The following is an 8,487-nucleotide window of genomic DNA, read 5'->3' on the forward strand; positions in this document are numbered from 1 at the left end:
ATTTATCATGAGTCTTTCCAAGTTTTGTACTGACCAAGATTTACTTAAGTTTTTGAACTACTTTTCCAAGATATTTAGGAAAATACGGTTGCCCTGGTACCAGTCTCTACCGAAATAGAATGTATGTGGGTGTGTGTTGGGGGATAGGAATTTTCAAAAGGAACCTATTTTTGGCAAGCTCAACATTGATTCCGTTGCACAGTCATGTTTGAGAACTACTGTACCTAGTCTTTATGTGTAAATTTTTAAAAAGTTTTAATACTTTATTTTTAAATTTGATTAATATTTATCATGGGCTCTATTTGTGCCAGTCACTGTGCTAAGTGTTTTAAACGTATTTCTCATTTAATCTTTATAAGGTGCTCATACTTGTGCAGTTTGGCTGGGGCATCTGCTGTCTGAGCTGGGCTTGCTCACACACCTGAGGGTCAGCTGATCTAAGCTGGGCTCAGCTGGTTGGTTCTATTTCAAGTTACTGGTCTACAGGTCATTCAGATGACTCTGTACCATGTGTCTCTCATTCTTGTACTAGCAGGCTGGTCAGGGTGTCTTGTTCTCATGGTGATGGCAGAGGTACAAGAGGTGAGCCTTGCCTGCTTTTTGTGTCTAACATCCACAAGTCCCATGGCCAAGCCCAGAAGTCACAGGTGGAAGCGGGGCTACACTCAGCCTTTGTAGTTGCAGAAACTGCAGTTACATGGAAAGGAGTATGGATAAAGGGAAGAGCAGGGCCAACAATCTGTCACATATGGAAAATAATCCTGTTACACTGCCCTGTCTGACACCATAAATAAAATAAATTTCAAATGGATTAAAATCTAAGTATAAAAAATAAAGTCTTCTGTAGACTCAGACACATGATACTAAGTCCTGCTGACAGGGAAGTGTTCTACGAAAAATTTTTGTCAGATTTTGAGGGCTCATGGAGCTCAAATCTTCCAGTGGGAAGAACTGAATCCATCACCACCTTTCAGGGCTGCGGAGACAGAGATCTGCCAGGTTCTCAATTAAAACTCCAAAAGGAACACATGGAGTAACAGGCTGTAAGCAGAAGTGGCCTGAGTCTTATTTAAAAGGCAAGCCAACCCCAACCCAGCTCAATCTCTGATGACATTGAGGTAATCAGCCTGTCACCTTATCTCTCTAACACAAGAAAGGTGGAAACCCTCACTTGTGGAAGATATCAGCTAGAACACACAATCTCCAGCATAGAATAATAGTAGTAGTAGTAGATATGTAAAGAGGCAAGAAAGAGTGACTGATAATCAAAAGCAAAAATACATAATAGGAAAACATTGGAGATGGGAGGCAAGGACTTTAAAATAACTGAAAATAGAGGAAATTGGACAAAATGGATGAAAAGATGGGGAATTTCAACAGAAAATTTCAATCTATAAAAAAATAAAATGTACATCTTAGAATAAAATTGGTGCAATTAATAACCCATAGGATAGGTTTACTAAGAGATTTGACACAGCACAGAACAGGATTAGTGAACTCAAAGACGGGTCAATGGAAAAATCCAAACCAAAGCACGGAAAGAACAGAACAGAGTGTAAGATACTTTGGGGTACATATTCAAAATTTTTATAGACATTAAAAGGTTAATAAGGGAATACTCTAAATAACACCCTTTCCTGCTTCCTCTGGCCACAAATATCAGTTTTTCTTAGTTTTAGCCCCCCAGACTCCACACCGCAATGCAATTCTTCACAACTGGGGCCACCCTCCAGATGAAGCACCAAGAGAAAAGAGAGAAATGGGACCACAGGAGGCCCACTTCCTGATTCCCCTGGAGTCATGTTTCTCATTTTTCTCTTGGTGTTGCAGGTGACAGCTCTGCTGATGCTACTGATGTAGTGTGCAGCCCCTGGGCGGGGCTGAGAGAGAACAAAGAAAACAAAGGAAACAAAGGGAAAAAATGGAGAGTATCACTGTGGCTTACTGGGGCTCCCTTTCCTGGTTCTCTGGCCACACAGGACTTTCTTGGGAGTTTTTGCTGTCCATATCCATGGCATAGTTCTGTGACAGACTGCCTCAGATAAAAGAGGAAAGAAAAATCAGGAAACTCATCACCATATTGTTCATTCTTCAAATTTTGACTTCCCTCTTCAACTTACCCGCTATGGTTTAATTTTCGAGTGTTCTGGGGGTTGCTTTTTGTATTTTATGCGAAGTTTTGTGTTGTATAATTGTGGGCGAAATAGGCTGTTGTGGGCTTATTCCATCTTGGCCAGTACCGGAAGTGCATGTGTTCTTTAGTAAATTTATTTTTGTGTTTGTGATATGCAGTTTCCTCTAAGGTATGGTACCTTATAGGGTAATATTAATAGGACTTACTCTGTTTTAATTATTTGTTCATATGTCAGTCAGTCTCCCCACTAGACTGAGCTCCTCTGGGGCAGGGACCATGTCTTATTCGTCTTTGTTTTGATAGTGCCTGCTACAGTGCCTGGCACATTGATGATGCTCAGTAAATTGCTATTGAATGATAGGCCACAAAGAGGCTTCACAGATAACCTGAAAGGAAACGGGGGTTTTAAAACCAAAAGCAAATGAGAGTCTGCTTTTAGATGTCTACTATAGTGGCAAATATTAGGTTACTAATGTAACTAATCCCAAGCATTATTCTAAACTTAAAGATGTCAGTCTTCCTTACTTTAGTTAATACATTTCAGAAAAACAGGCTGTATCAGAGAAATGGGGTCCAAGGTAGGAGTTCCAGGAACAGTAACCATACATTTGACCAATGAATATACCAGATTTTCTTTGGAAAACTCAGTTTTTACTATTTTATTACTTTAGTCACATAATTGCCCTTCTAGCTGTCAGTTTTGCTCTCATTTTAGGTTTGGACAGATGATGTCAATATATCTGGTCTCCACGCTCTTTGAACTGTGTCTATCAGCAAAAAAATTTTCAGCTGGCATCTTTAACATAATATAATTTAAGAAATGTACACAAAAATAGAAATTAAAAAGGATGAAATAAAATATGCAAACAGACATTCTAAAACTCCTGCAGCCCTTGGAATGGGCTGTGCACTTGCTGCGGTTCATGCACCCTACTATGGAGAACGCTGATGGAAGGGCAGAGGCGGTATTCATAAACTTTAGTCAGGGGAAGAGACCCTGGGCTTTTTCAGAGCGCCCCCCCACCCCCAATCTGAAATCAGATGGGAAGCAGCCATAGAGTGGGACCCAAGCTATTCACTCTACAACTATTTTAACATAGTAGAAGTTCTCAGCTTAGTTTCTTCAGGCAACTTCCGGAGACCTCAGGTGCGAACTTAACAGGCAAGCTGCAGGAGGACAGCTCACTTCCCCAAGGGCTGTGATTTTTTAGTAGCTCAACCCATCTCACAGCTTCCTGTTTGGAACAGGTTCTTAGTCCGCTCTGCAGTTTTACACTTCACTTTTCTCCCCTACTGAATGCAGAACCCTCGGCCTGTTGATCCTCTTTTTTCAGAGCTAAATCCTCTTCACTGTTTACCTCCATTTGTGTTCATTTTTCATGTCACTGCACCAGAGCGCACACTTGAAAAGTAGGCTTGTCATTTCGTAATATACCTCACGGGGATTCACTAGTATCTAAGACGAAGAAGTTGGTATATCATGATCCAATCTTTTTTTTTTTTAAGATTGGCACCTGAGCTAACATCTGTTACCAATCTTTTTTTTCTTCTTCCCCTTTTTCTTCTCCCCAAAGCTCCCTGGTACATAGTTGTATATTCTAGTTCTAGGTCCTTCTGTTTGTATTATGTGGGATGCCACCTCAGCATGGCTTGATGAGCAGTGCCATGTCTGCGCCCAGGATTCAAGCTAGCAAAACCCTGGGCCACTGAAGCAGAGTGTGTGAATTTAATCACTTGGCCATGAGGCCAGCCCCTCATTATCCAATCTTAATGCATAGATATTCCTATACATTTCATGGAAAAATAATGCATAGTATGTCATTGACATTTTCCCATCTTTCCCAAAGGCAAATAGGATATCCCCATCCAACGTAGTCATCCCTTCCCAGTACTGCTCACCACTTCCCACATAGCATGAATGGAGGTCACTGACATACAAAGGATAACTCCTTAGGAAAGAAGTGATATTATATATAGGAATAGGGTGTCAATATGTCAGAGAAGAATTCTAACCAAATTCAAGAGAACAAAAGGGAAATATTTTTTTAATTTAAAAATGGTTGAACATTAATTACTAAAGCACCATAATTCTTTAGTGTAAACTTAAAGATATTTTAAGAAAATATGTGAAAAATGAAGTACAAAAGAACATACCTCCTAAAAGGAGATTCATACTATGTCCTTAACTTTATATTTAAGAGTTAGGGGCCTGCCTGGTGGCGCAGTGATTAAGTTCACATGTTCTGCTTTAGCGACCTGGGGTTCATCGGTTCGGATCCCGGATCCCATGTGCAGACCTACACACTGCTTGGCAAGCCATGCTGTGGCAGGCATCCCACACGTAAAATAGAAGAAGACGGGCACGGACATCAGCTCAGGGCCCGTCTTCCTCAGCAAAAAGAGGAGGATTGGCAGCAGATGTTACCTCAGGGCTGATCTTCCTCAACAACGACAAAAAATGAGTTAAAAAGAAGGTTACAACAAACATGTGTGTATTCACATCCAACTTAAGAAATAAAGCATTACTGATATAGTTGAAGTCCCTTTGTACTCTCCCTAGTTCACATCTCCCTCCTAGAAATAACCATGACTTGTAATTTCCATGTATTTACTGTTAAATCACTCACCTATTGCTGTGTAACAAAGCACCCCCAAAGTCACAGGCTTAAAGCAATAATCACGCATACTTGAAGCATCTGTAGGTCCTGGGGGTTGGCTGACCTAAGCTGGGCTTCCATTCTCTCCCAGACACTGGCCCAGAGTCCTTCACTATCTTGTTAACTCTTCAGTACCTTCAAGAAGATACTTTTTATATTTTTCCAGCTCTTAAAATTGTCTTTAGTGAGATGATTTGTCTGAATTGTCTAATCCACTTTTAATGGAAATAGAGATCTTAAGATTTAACATTGGCCATTGGTTTTTCCTTTTCTGTCGAATGCTGGTTCATAATTTCTGCCTATTTTTCTCTTAGGTGTTTGTCTTTTCTTTATTGATTTGTAGATGTTCTTAATGCATTCTGAATACAAACTGAACTTCATCAGTTATGTTTTGAAAATATATTCTCCCAGACTCTAGTCTGCTTTCTTCCTTTTTGAGATATAGTCTGTCAAACAAGTTTTATATTTTAAGGTTGTAAGATCAGACTTATCTTTTCCTTTTATAGTTTGTGCCTTACGTTCTTTAGAAAATCCTTCTGTACCCCTAAGTCATAAAGACATCCTCCTATATTTTCTTCTAAAGCTTTTAAACTTTTCATATTCACATTTAGGTGTTTAATTCACCTCATATTGAGCCCAATCCAATTTTACTTTTCCATATTAATAACTAGTTGTGCCAGCACTATTTGAATGTATTTTCCTTTCTTCATTCATCTCTAATGTCACCTCTGCCAAAAAAAATCAAGTATCTGCATATGTGAGGATCTGTTTCTGGCTTTGGTTTTCTGTTCTATTGGTTTGATTGTCCATCACTGTTCCCAAACCACACTGTCTTATAATAAGTTTATAAATTTTGATATCTATATATCAAATACCCCTGACCTTGTCTTGAAAATTGTCTATGCTTATCTTGGCCCATTGCTATCCCATATATTTTAGAATTAACTGGTAAGGTTCTATGAAAAGCACTGCTAGGATTAGACAGGTGTTGAATTGAATTTATAGATTTGAGAAGAATTGACACTTCTATGAGATTACTTATTCCCAGATATAACTGTTTACCACTTATTTAAGTTTTCAACAATTTTATAATTTTCTTCATAAAAATTATAGTTTTTGTTAAATAAAAATATTCTGTGTACTTTTGGAATTAATAGCATTTTCAAATTTACATTCTAACTGTTTCTTGTTGGTATGCAGAAATACAGCTCATCACAGATAGTCCCTAACTTAGGATGGTTCAACTTAGGATTTTTTGACTTTACCCTGGTGCAAAAGTGATACTCATTTCATAGAAACTATACTTCAAATTTTGAATTTTGAGCTTTTCCCGGGCTAGCAATATGCAGTATGATACTGTCTCGTGATGCCGGGCAGTGGCAGCAAGCCGGAGCTCCCAGTCAGCCATGCGATCATGAGGGTAAACAACTGATACACTTGCAACCATTCTGTACCCATACAATTGTTCTGTTTGTCACTTTCAGTTCACTATTCAATAGATTACAGTAGATACTCAACACTTGATTATAAAATAGGCTTTGTGTTAGATGATTTTGCCCAACTGTAGGCTAATGTAAGTGTTCTGAGCACGTTTAAGGTAGGCTAGGCTAAGCTATGATGTTCAGTAGGTTAGGAGTATTAAATGCTTTTTCAACTTGTATTTTCAACTTATGATGAGTTTATCAAGATGTAACCCCATTGTAAGTCAAGGAAGAACTGTATGATAGTCCCTCTTATCCATGGTTTTGCTTTCCATGGTTTCAGTTACCTGTGGTCAACCCTGGTCTGAAAATATTACATGGAAAATTCCAGAAACAAACACGTCGTAAGTTTTAAATTGTACACCATTCTGAGTTGTGTGATGAAATCTCATGCCATCCCACTCTGTCCTGCTGGGGGTCTGAATCATCCCTTTGTCTAACGTATCCACGCTGTCTATGCTAGTGCCTGTTAGTCATTTAGTAGCCCTCTCAGTTATCAGGTTGTGACAATATCACAGGGCTTGTGTTCAAGTAACCCTTATTTTACTTAATAATGACCCCAAAGAGCAAGAGTAGTGATGTTGGCAATTCTGATGTGCCAAAGGAAAGCCATAATGTGCTTACTTTAAGTGAAAAGGTGCAAGTTCTCGAATTAATAATAATCATATGCTGAGGTTGCTAAGGTCTGTGGTAACTTTTATTACAGAATATTTTTGTAATTGTTCTATTTTATTTTTAGTTATTATTGTTAATCTCTTACTGTGCCTAACTTATAAATTAAACTTTATCATAGGTATGTATGTGTAGGAAAAAATGGTATAAAAAACGCAGTTTCAGGTATCCACTGGGGGTCTTAGAATGTCTCCCCTGTGGATAAGGGGGGACTACTGTACTGTATATTGATTTTATATTTAGGAACCTTCTTGAACTCAGTCTAATAATTTCATCATAGATTATCTTGGATTTTCTAAGAAGTCAATCATGTTTTCTGCTGAAAAATTTTTTTTATCCTTTTCAGTTGTTATACCTGTTCTGTCTTGTCTTTTTTCCTGGTTGATAGTCTAATAGTTCATGATATTTGGCATCCTTGACACATTCCTAATTTTAAAGTGAATATGGCATTAACATATAATTTTGTGAATATATACATATATATAAAAATTTTATATATATATATATATATATATATCATTTAAAAAATTGCTTCTCAGAACATGGACTAGATGTTGGCCCCATAGAGTCAGGTGATCCTATTTTGTTAACAATGGCTTCCTTGCTGTTTCTTCAAGACACCAAGTCGTCTTCTGCCTCTGAGCCTTTGAATTGCCAGGAAGGATGTTTCTCCAAATAACTTCATGGCTCACTTTCTTATTTCTTCAGGTCTTTGCTCCAGTGTCTCTATCAGAGAGGCTTTCCCTGATCTCCCTATATAAAATGAGTAATGTAGAGTCTGATTCCATTTTTTTTTTCCATTTTGGATGTTTGACTGCTGACAGCTATTAGGCCTTACTCTTCCCTCTTCCCCTTCTTCCCTGCATTTGGGCAAGCTGTAAGAAAGCTTGGCTGCTCCTTCCTTTGACACCTATGGGAAATTCAAACTGCATGCAGAACCATCACCCCGGCCCTATCCCCTAACACCATAAAACCCCCAAGCCAGTCTCCTTTCCCTGTTCTCTCAAGTCATTTTTGGACTTGCTTGGGAGCGACCCTTCTTTCCTCAGAAAACCTCATTATGTAATAAACCCCTTAATACCCTGTTGGTATGTGTGTGTGGCTTCACCAGTCTCAACCTCTGAACCAAATTTTGGGTGGGGAGTCCATCCTGTCTTAGCCAGGCCACAACAAAATAGCATCCTCCTCTACAGTCCATCCTCTCCTTTATTTTTCTTCATAGCACTTAATACTATCTGACATGTTATGGATCTGCTTATTATTTCTCCTCCCCTACCATATAAGTGACCGAATGACAGATCTCCAGCATCTAGTGAAGTGTCAAGCATAATCATCCACCCGTTCATTCATTCAACAAATATTTATTGAGTGCCTACTTCGGCCAGGCACTGTTAAAAGCACCAGTGCTATAGTGGTGATCAAAGCCCTTGCCCTCATGGAGCTTACATTCCAGAGGGCAGGGTAGGTGTTCAATACTATTTGTTAAATGAATGACTACTAATATTATTTTTGTCTGGAGGTAGGATATTAAAAAGAAACAGAA

This window comes from Equus asinus, chromosome 20, assembly GCF_041296235.1.
Source record: "Equus asinus isolate D_3611 breed Donkey chromosome 20, EquAss-T2T_v2, whole genome shotgun sequence".
Classification (NCBI taxonomy): Eukaryota; Metazoa; Chordata; class Mammalia; order Perissodactyla; family Equidae; genus Equus; species Equus asinus.